This window comes from Rhinolophus sinicus, chromosome 17 (assembly GCF_057876585.1).
Source record: "Rhinolophus sinicus isolate RSI-liver-muscle chromosome 17, RSI-T2T, whole genome shotgun sequence".
NCBI classification, from domain to species: domain Eukaryota; kingdom Metazoa; phylum Chordata; class Mammalia; order Chiroptera; family Rhinolophidae; genus Rhinolophus; species Rhinolophus sinicus.
This window is the reverse complement of record NC_142517.1, coordinates 104,664,468-104,676,021: the sequence shown is the minus strand read 5'-3', so window position 1 is coordinate 104,676,021 and position 11,554 is coordinate 104,664,468.

Here is an 11,554-nt window from a genome sequence, read left to right as displayed (position 1 = left end):
AAGAAATAGAGGTGTAAATCATAGGATACCAGCACACTGAAATAATAGACAGCAACAAAAAGACAAAGAAACAATGGAGACACAGTCCTTCAGGAAAACCAGAGATAGAATGATAGAAAATTCTCATATATCAATAATCACCCTATATGTAAATGGACTGAACTCACCAATTAAAAAGGCACAGAGTAGCAGATTGGATAAAAAAACTAAACCCAACCATATGCTGCCTCCAAGAGACACATCTCAGCTACAAGGACAAATATAGACTCAAAATGAAAGGGTGGAAACTGACACTCCAAACAAAATGTTATCCAGAGAAAAGCAGGTATAGTCATATTGATATCAGATGAAACAGACTTCAGAATAAAAAAGGTAACAAGAGACAAAGATGGGCATTTCATAATGATAAAGGGGACTATACAAGAAGAAGACATTATCGTCATCAATATTTATGCCCCCAATCAGGGAGCACCAAAATATACTAAGCAACTAGTAACAAACTAAAGGGAGAAATTGACCAAAACACAATTATACTAGGGGACCAAAATACATCATTGACAGCTATGGATAGATCATCCAAACAGAACATAAATAATGAAATTACAGCAGCAAATGACACATTGGATGAAATGCCCATAATTCACATTTATAGACCACTTCATGCTAGAACATCAGACTATACATTCTTCTATAGTGTACATAGAACATTCTCAAGGATAGACCATATATTGGGACATAAAACTAGCCTCAGCTAATTTAAGAAGACTGAAATCTTTCCAAGCATATTCTTTGATCACAAGGCTTTGAAACGGGATATCAATTGAAAAAAGAAAGCAGGGAAAACCACAAATATGTGAAGATTAAACAACATACTTTTAAAGAACAACTGGGTCAAAGAAGAAATAAGAGGAGAGATCAAAAGATACAAAGAAACAAATGACAATAAAAATACATCTTACCAAAATTTTTGGGATGCAGCGAAAGCAGTTTTAAGAGGGAAATTTATATCATTACAGGCCTATCTCAAGAAACAAGAAAAATCCCAGATAAATATTCTCACGTTACACCTTAAAAAACTAGAAAAAGTAGAACAAATGAAACCCAAAGTCGGCAGAAGGAAGTAAATAATAAAAATCAGAGCAAACTAAATGAAATAGAGAACAAAGGACAATAGAAAAAAATTATGAGACAAAGAGCTGGTTCTTTGAAAAGATTAATAAAATTGACAAACCCTAGCCTAGACTCACTAAGACAAAAAGAGAAAAGACACAAAGAAACAAAATCAGAAATGAAAGGGGGGAAGTTACCACGGATGCCACAGAAATACAAAGGATCATCCAAGAATACTATGATTATATGCCACCAAATTCAATAACCTAGAAGAAATGGACATGTTTTTAGAAACATATAGCCTTCCTAGGCTGAATCACAAAGAATTGGAAAATCTAAATAGACCAATCACCAGTAGGGAAATTGAATCAGTCATCTGAAACCTTACCAAAAGCAAAAGTCCGGGACCAGATGGCTTCACGAGTGAATTCTACCAAACCTTCAAAGATAATCTAATACCTGTCCTACTCAAACTCTTCCAAAAAATTGAAGAAGAGAAAATACTCCCTAACTCATTTGATGAGGCCAACATTACCCTGATACCAAAACCTGGTAAGGACAACAAAAAAAAAGAATATTACAGATCAATATCTCTGATGAATACCAATGCAAAATCCTAAACAAAATTCTAGCAAATTGAATGCAACAAACCGTTAAAAAGATTATACATCACGACCAAGTGGGGTTCATCCCAGGGCCACAAGGATGGTTCAACGTACACAAATCCACCAATGTGATACATCGCATAAACAAAATAAAGGCAAAAATCATATGATTATCTCAATAGATGCAGAAAAAGCGTTTGACAAGATACAACATCCATTTATGATCAAAACACTTAATAAAGTAAGTGTAGAAGGAAAATACCTCAACTTAATAAAGGCCATATATAACAAACCCTCAGCTACTGTCATAATTATGTAGAAAACGCTAAAGACCCCACCAAAAAGCTATTAGAAACAATAAATGAATACAGTAAAGCTGCCAGCTACAAAATCAATGTGCAAAAGTGCATTACATTATTTTATACTAACAATAAAATCTCAGAAAAAGAAATGATATATATATATATATATATATAAAACCCTCTTGCAATTGCAACACAAAGAATAAAATACCTAGGAATAAACTTAACCAAGGATGTGAAAGACCTATGTGCTGAAAACTGTAAGACATTTTTAAAAGAAATTAAAGACAAAAGAAATGGCAAGATATTCCAGGCTCATGGATTGGAAGAATCAATATAGTTAAAATGGCCGTATTACCCAAAGCTATGTACAGATTTAATGCAATCTCCATCAAAATCTCAATGTCATTTTTTAAAGAAATAGAACAAAAAAATCATCAGATTTTTATGGAACCACAAAAGACCCCGAATAGCCAAAGCAATCTTAAGAAACAGAACAATGCTGGAGGTATTACACTCCCTGACTTCAGCTTGTACTACAGGGCAACAATAACCAAAACAGGTTGGTATTGGTAGAAAAACAGACACACAGACCAGTGGAATAGAATTGAGAACCCAGAAATAAACCCACATAAATATGGACAGAGCATTTTTGACAAAGAAGATAAAAACATGCAATGGAGAAAAGACAGCCTCTTCAATAAATGGTGCTGGGAGAATTGGATAGCCACGTGCAAAAGAATGAAACTAGACTGCTATCTGTCACTATATACCAAAATTAACTCAAAATGGATCAAAGACCTAAACATAAGACATGAAACAAGAAATGGCATAGAAGAAAACATAGGTACTAATCTTATGGACCTTGGGTTCAAAGAGTATTTTATGAATTTGACTCCAAAGGCAAGGGAAGTAAAAGCTAAAGTAAATTAATGGGACTATATCAAATTAAAAAGCTTCTGCACAGCAGAAGAAACCATTGACAAAATAAAGAGGCACCAACCAAATGGGAAAAGATTTTTGCAAACAACACCTCTGATAAGTGGGTAATATCCAAAAATATAAGGAACTCATACAACTCAACAACAACAATAAAACCAAACAATCTAATTAAAAAATGGGCAGAGGACCTGAATAGACATTTCTCCAAAGAAGACATTCAAATGACCAATAGATATATGAAAAAATGTTCAACATCACTAATCATCAGAGAAATGCAAATAAAAACCACAATGAGATATCACCTCACCCCAGTCAGAATGGCTATCATCAACAAGACAAATAGTAACAAGTGTTGGAGAAGCTGTGGAAAAAAGGGAACCCTCGTACACTGTTGGTGGGAATGCAGATTGGTGCAGCCTCTATGGAAGACAGTGTGGAGGTTCCTCAAACAATTACAAATAGAATTACCGTATGACCCAGCAATCCCTCTCCTGGGTATCTACCCAAAAAATCTGAAAACATTTATCCATAAAAATATATGTGCTCCAATGTTCATTGCAGGTTTATTTATGGTGTCCAAGACATGGAAACAACCACAATCATTCGATAGATTGGATAAAGAAGTTGTGGTATATATTCACAATGGAATATAATTCTGCCATAAGAAAAGATGAAACAGTACCATTTGTGACAACATAGATGGATCTTGAGATTATTATGCTGAGTGAAATAAGTCAGACAGAAAATGTCGAGAACCATATGATTTCACTGATATGTGGTATATAAAACTGAAAATAACAAAGAAACAAGACAAACAAATGAAGAAATAAAAAGTTATAGACACAGACAATAGTTTAGTGGTTAACAAAAGGTAAGGGGGGTGGGGGTGGTAAATGAGGGTAAAGGAGATCCAATGTATGGTAATGGAAAGAGAACTAACTCTATGTGGTGAACACAGAATGTGATATATAGATGATGTATCACTGAATTGTGCACCTGAAATCTATGTAACTTTACTAACAATTGTCACCCCAATAAACTTTAAAAAAAAGATGGAAAAAAAGATTAAAAATATAGATAATAAAATGTCAACAACTTCATATCTATCAACACTTACTTTAAGTCTAAATAAATTAAATGCTCCAATCAAAAGATATAGAGTGGCTAAATTAATAAGAAAACAAGACCCTTTCATTTGCTGCCTTCAAGAGACTCACTTCAGATCAAACGACACACCAGACTGAAGTACGGAGGGAAAAAGATATTTCATGAAAATAGAAGCAAGCAACAACAATAAAAGCTGGGGTAACAATACTTGCACCATACAAAATAGACTTTAAAACATAGGCTATATCAGGAGACAAAGTAGGACTCAGTAATCCCTCTTCTGGGTATTTATCTGAAGAAATGCAAAATGCTAGCTCAAGAGGATGTGTGCATCCGTATGTTCATTGCAACATAGTCTGCCTAGGTGTGGAGGCAGACTTGATGTCCTTTGATGGATGACTGGATAAAGAGGAACTCTTCTTGATAGACATACATACAGTGGAGTACTGTGGTACATATATATAAAGGAATAATTCTTGGCCATGGAAGGAAATGGGTCTTGCCATCAGCAGTGGCATGGATGGACCTGGGGGGTATTGTGTTGAGTAGAATATATCAGACTGAGAAAGACAGGTGCAGTATGATTTCACTTATATGTAGAATCTAAAGAACAAAGCAAAGATACAAAAACAAACTCATAAATACATAAAACATTGTGATGGTTGCCAGCTGGAAGGGGTTAGAGGGGTGGATGAAAAAGGAAAAGGGATTAAGAAGTACAAATTGGTTGTTATGAAGTAGTCATGGGGATATACTGTATAGTATAAGGAATATAGTCAACAATATGGTAATATTGTATGTATGGTGTCAGATTGGTACTAGATTTATCAGGGTGATAGATGAGAGGGGATTTGGGGGCAGGGTGAAAAAGGTATAGGGATTAAGTACAAATTGGTAGTTCCAAAATAGTCATGGGGATGTAAAGTAAAGCATAGGGAATACAGTCAATAACACGATAATAACCATGTATTGTACCAGGTGGGTACTAAACTAGTCATGGGGATCACTTCTTAAATTATATAAATGTCCAACTACTATGCTGTACACCTGAAATTAATATAAAATAATATTGAATGTCAATTGTAATTGAAAAATTAGAAAGAGAGAAAAAATTCCAAGGAAAATAAATTTCAAGTTTATATGCTGGTTTAAAAATACATATTTCATGAAAATGGAAACAAAATAAGCTGAGGTAGCAATACTTATATTAAACAAAATATAACAAAGGCTATAATAAGTGATAAGGAAGGACCCAGTAATTCCATTTTTGGATATTTATCCAAAGAAACCCAAAACACTAGTTCAAAAAGACATATGCATCTATATGTTGATTGCAGCATTATTTGAAATAGCAAAAATATGGAAGAAACCTAAGTGTCCATGAATAAATGAATGGATAAAGTAGAAGTAGTGTGTGTGTGTGTGTGTGTGTGTGTATACGTGCGTGTGTAATGGAATATTACTCAACCATAAAAAAGAATGAATTTTTGTCATCTGCAACAACATCGATGGACCTAAAAGATATTATTCTGAATGAAATAAGTCAGACAGACAAAGACAAATACCATATGATTTCACTTATACGTGGAATCTAAAACCCAAAATAAACAAACAAAACAGAAACAAACTCATAGATACCGAAAATATTTTGATAGTTGCCAGATTGGAAGGGGGTTGCGGAGATGGGTGAAGAGGTAGAAGGGATTAAATACAAATTGGTGGTTTCACAGTAGTTAGGAGATATAAAGTACAGCATTTTGCATTTCTTCAGATAAATACCCAGAAGAAGGATTACTGGGTCTTTTTTTGTCTCCTGATATAGCCTATGTTTTAAAGTCTATTTTGTATGGTGTAAGTATTGTTACCCCAGCTTTTTTGGGGGGTTTCTTTTTTTTTAATATATCTTTATTTCTCAAACTCAACGCTTCATTTCATCCAGGGAATATAATGAATAATATTGTGATAATTACGTATGGCGTCAGATGGGTACTAGACTTATTGGAGTGATGACTTCATAAGCTGTATAAATGACTAATCGCTATATGTGTATTGTACACTTGAAGCTAATATATTTTATATCACTTGTAATTGAAAAATAAGAAATTATTTTAAAATGAACCTGAACTCGTCCTCAAGAAAGAGGACTTGATAGCACCTTTGTCTAGGTCAGTTCGTCCTAACTTCACCAGGTAATTGGTATGAGCACCTATGTTAGGTAATTGAGTTTATCCAGAGGAATAATAAACTTCTCATATAGGTATGATAGGAAGTAGCTTTGTAACTTGGTGTGAGGCATGTGCTGTCTAAGTTATGCTCCTACCCACCCACAAAACTGGGAAATAGGGTTACATCATCCTTCATTTTATTTCAAAGAGATGACACCCATGTCCTTGAGAAAGATCCTGGGTCATAAGACTGGCAAGAGGCTTATTTAGCTTTTAAAAATATTCACATGTATTTCAAAAACAGAAAGAACATACAAGTTCTTTTTTTAAGTAAACACTCTAAGAAAAAGGAACGGTAAGTCTCTCGGCTTATTTTCAACAGGGAGAATTAAGTCTCTAATTTCTAATTTGTGTTTGCTCTTACATTTGACTATGTCATTAATTTCTCTAGGCTTTTGTCTCCTCATCTATAACATACGAGTCATATCGTATGATCTCTAACATAGGTGTTATCTCTTGAGTTCACATTGTCTTTTTTTCTTTTCATTTTTAATTGTGATTGCGTATCTTTGTTCTACTTGTTATTGTCTATAAATATGATTCAGTTGCCTTCTATGTACTCACCTAAATAAATGATTCAGAAAGAGGAAAGTGCCCCTGACATCCTGGTCTGATGCTTAGAGCTGAGGCATGTCTTCATAGTGAATATAAACTATCTCACAGAACAGCAACACCAGACACAGTCACTAGGAGAGTATGGAACAAAGAATCCACTGGGCAATCACAAAATACCAAACTTCCTCCTCTCTTGGTAAATATGAGTAACCAATTATGGCTTTATCCTAGTTCTAGTCTGCTCTGTCTATAGATGAAGTTAATTGAGGTTTCCAATCATAGGATTATCCCTGCTTTCTGACAGCATTCAATCCAGAGCAAAACCCCACTTTCGCAGAATCCCGCCCCCCCACGCCAATTACTCAGCCAAAACCCAAATCCTGTGATAGAATTTCCCATAGTAAGCATTCTGCCAAAACTGCAACAAGTAATAAACCCAACTTTTTCAATTACAGGTATGCTGCCTGCTTCCAGCGGTATTTGGCAGAAAGGCATTGACATCATTGATTTAAAACGAAATGTGGAATAGGACAAAACCAGGGGCAGGCCTGTGGAACAATGCCGGAGGCTTCACAGCTTACTGCCGTTGATCCTCTAATCAACAACTTTGGCCATGGTCGTTTAACCAGCACATACCCACCTGACTATACAATTATTCATTTCATCTCATTCTATTTTCTTCACAAGGACATCAGCAAAGAGTTCCTCATATTAACTTGATGGATCATTTATATAATATCTATGACATTGCTTTACTCTGGATTTTTTTCACTTTTGGTCTGTGTGGTTACAAATTGTGCATATATTGTAATTTGGGGGAAAGGTGACCAAAGATGTTTGACTTACTAGTTTTTATTAAACTCATGTCAATACTTACTTCGTCCTGACATGATATTTAATATTCATGATGTTCTTTCTTTGCCTGTCTTATTTTTACTTAATGTATCTTGAGTTTCTATTATTTCCTCATTCATTTAGGTTCAATTCCCTTATGCTGTCTTTTCAATTTAAAGTTGTCTTTTCAATTTAAAGTTGTTTTTTAAGTAAAATAACTTGTTGAAAGGGTCTGTTTCTGTCATGTTAAGTCTGCAGCATTCATTGTGATCAGTGGAGCTAAGATTCCCTAATATATTTAATAATCTGACATTACAAAGAACATTTAATAATGAACCTCAGTAATCTCTTTTGCCAAAATTAACTCATTAGATGCTTAAAAATTAACTCGGAGGAAAGCTAGCTAGGAAAGCGTGAAAAGGGCACACACAGAGGTACAGTGGAAGAGTAATAGCTCTGGTGACAGTGTCCATGCCTGGGGACAGGGAAACAAAGGTAAAGGTGGGCATTATTACAGCCTAGAGGCTTGGAAGGAGGGATCAATTAAAGTGAGACTCAGACTTCTGCAAAAGGAGTGCTGGCAGACAGGTGTTGGCATCTCTGAAGGGGTGCGTTGAGGCCTGTTCTGCAAGGAAGGGGAAAACTGCAAACTGGGTTCAGACACTGTTCCTGGAAGGACCTGCCTCTACTGGGCTGAAAAACACTGCTGGCATTATGCCCATGGGAACAGGAAATAGAGACAAGCCCACAGAGGGAGAACCTCCCTTCTCCTTCCTCCAGCCTCACGTGTCCTTCTCGAGTCCCATTGCCAGAGCCCAGCAGGGAGCAGCTGGCAAAACAAAAATGTCGTCTGTAGCCTCAGCCCCAGCACCACAAATTGAGTGTAGAGAATGGGTTGGAACTGATAGACAATAGCTTAATGACTGTCACAGCTCTCAGAGGTTCCCGCCAGGCTTTTTTACTTGCCTTTGATTAAATGCTTCTCTTTTACTTCTTTATACAGGACCCACCACTCATATTTTTTAAGCTGCTTTGCCTAATACCCAGGACCCATTTAGCTGTCCCCATTCAGGATTATGATGCTAAATTTACACGGTCACTGTCTCCTCCTTTGTCTCCCTGTGGACCAAGTTTTCCTGGTAGGTCATAATTAAACACAGAGAGACATTTCCTCTCACTATTTCCTGTTCTTTCTGAAATACGTCACTATAGACTCCCGCAGGGTGACCTATGCACTCATAAATCTGTTTCTCTCCTCCTGATTCCACCTCCATGATACATATCTTATATCCTCAATGGTATGTAGCTTTTGACTATGCACGGAATGCATTAATGAAAACTCTGGCTAGCTTCTAGCAATCTCTTTCCTTAACAGTAACTTAAAAATCCCCTGATCCTCTTCTGGGTATCTACCAAAAAAATCTGAAAACATTTAGAGATAAAGACACGTGTGCTCCAATGTTCATTGCAGCTTTGTTTACGGTGGCCAAGACATGGAAACAACCAAAATGTCCTTCGATAGATGAATGGATAAAGAAGTTGTGGTATATATACACAATGGAATACTATTCGGCAGTAAGAAAAGATGATATAGGAACATTTGTGACAACATGGATGGATCTTGAGAGAGTAATGCTGAGCGAAACAAGTCAGAGAGAAAAAGCAGAGAACCATGTGATTTCACTGATATGTGGTATATAAACCAAAAACAACAAAAGAACAAGACAAACAAATGAGAAACAGAAACTCATAGACACAGACAATAGTTTAGTGGTTGCCAGAGGGTAAGGGGGGCGGGGGGTGGGGGGTGGGAGATGAGGGTAAGGGGGATCGAATATATGGTGATGGAAGGAGAACTGACTCTGGGTGATGAACACACAATGGGATTTATAGATGATGTAATACAGAATTGTACACCTGAAATCTATGTAATTTTACTAATAATTGTCACCCCAATAAATTTAATAAAATAAAATTTAAAAAAAAAAAAAAGAAAAAATCCCCTGATCCTGTCTCATACAAAAAATAAATTTTCTTCTTTACATTCAGCCATTTTCTTGCCTTAGTTTTCTGGCATTAAAGCTGTCTCCTGGATTTTCTCAAAGTTCAGCGATTAAATATCCAGTCTTGATTTTTATGATATGTGCCCCTTCCCAAAATCATATACTTGTATATTTGTCCTAATTCAGCTTCTGTGTCTATTCTATTGATTTAGCTTGTCTGCATAGGCTCTACCTACACTATCTCTATTATTTCTGTTGTGCTGGGTCTTCTATTAAAATCTCCAGATGCTCTCTACCATATTTCCTTTCTTCGTCTGCGGACTTCAGCCAGTGCCACTTCTTGATAACTTAACATTCTGTCTCCTTCTTCAGCAAGAAGTCTCTTTTCCATATTGTATTCTGGCTGCACCTTACATGTCACCTGTGTACTCACTTGTTTTCATCCTCACAATTCTCAACCCCACCACCACTTGGGCCCTTCCTTCTCATCTTTTCTTTCTCATCATTGGCTTTCACAAATAACGTGAAATTCTTTTTTTTCAAAATTTTTTTTACATTCCTGGCAGTTGGATAACCTCATCATCCATTTCCCACAATTATTACATGGTTTGATTTCCCAGTACAAAACTAAGCCAGTTGCCATATGATGGTATTGCTAAAATAGTACAAAATGAGAAATAAAAGTAAACAAATTCTGCATTAAGTAAGAAAATGGAATCAGCCCAAAGTTCTCATGCAATGTAGATCTACTTTCTCCTGACACAATGCAAAATAAACCAAACATCTCTGATAATCTAATGTCAAACTCCCCAATTCCCAAGGTTTGGATTACTGTCACTATCCTGAATAAATATAGTACTTTCCATTTTCCAAAAACCCTTCAAATATTTGATTAGCACAGTACTCTGTACTAAACTAAGCAGAAAAAAATATTATTTCCATGTTACAGTTTGAAAAAATTTAAATAATCTTCAAGATCAAAAAGAAGAGGTAAAACTAGGATTTAGCTCTTCTGAGTATACTCGCTTTCAACTATGAAAGGGATTTTCAGCATCCTCATCACATCATGTCTCTCTAGCAAGATCCTTGCACAATTTGAGAAACAAATTGACATTTAAAAGAAAATCTCCCATTAGACATTTTATAAAATTGTTACAAATTCTTCTGGAAAGCTATTTGGCGACGGATGCCAATTTCACTAATATTTTCTCTGTTCAACATAATTAGTCTACTTCCATGAATTCATTTTGAGAGAATAATCAGAAACAGAAAAGTGATTCATGTAGAAATATATCCATTGAAGAGTTATTTATAAATGGAATCAAACAGTATGCTGACAATGTAGAAGGTTAAATAAATATAGTAAATCCAAAAGGTGGAATTATGAACAGCTGTTAAAATACAGCCCATTGTGAGTTTGTATTATCATGAAAAAATGTTATTCTATAAACGTTAATTGAACAGGACAGGATTCAAATGTATACTCATATATGTATTAAGACCATGACTACTACATATCCTCATCCAATACATCTTTTCATTTAAAGCGGTCATTATTTTTTTCTGAAAATGTATTATTAAATTAATATATCTCTTATAATCAAAGGCATTTTACACTCAAGGGAAAATATTTTGTAAAATGTATGAAAGAACTTGGGAACAAAAGCAAAAAAAAATTTTGGAAGTTATTTGGAGTAGTGGAATTGTGGATAATTTTTGTTTAGTCTTCTATAGTCCCCCAAAACCTATAATTTAGTAAACGATAACAATAACACAAACTCTCCCAGAGAAGTCTCCCTGTTGTCCATTCTCTCATATAAACTAATATCTTTTTATATCATTGACCTTCATTCTGACATCCTTTACTCAAG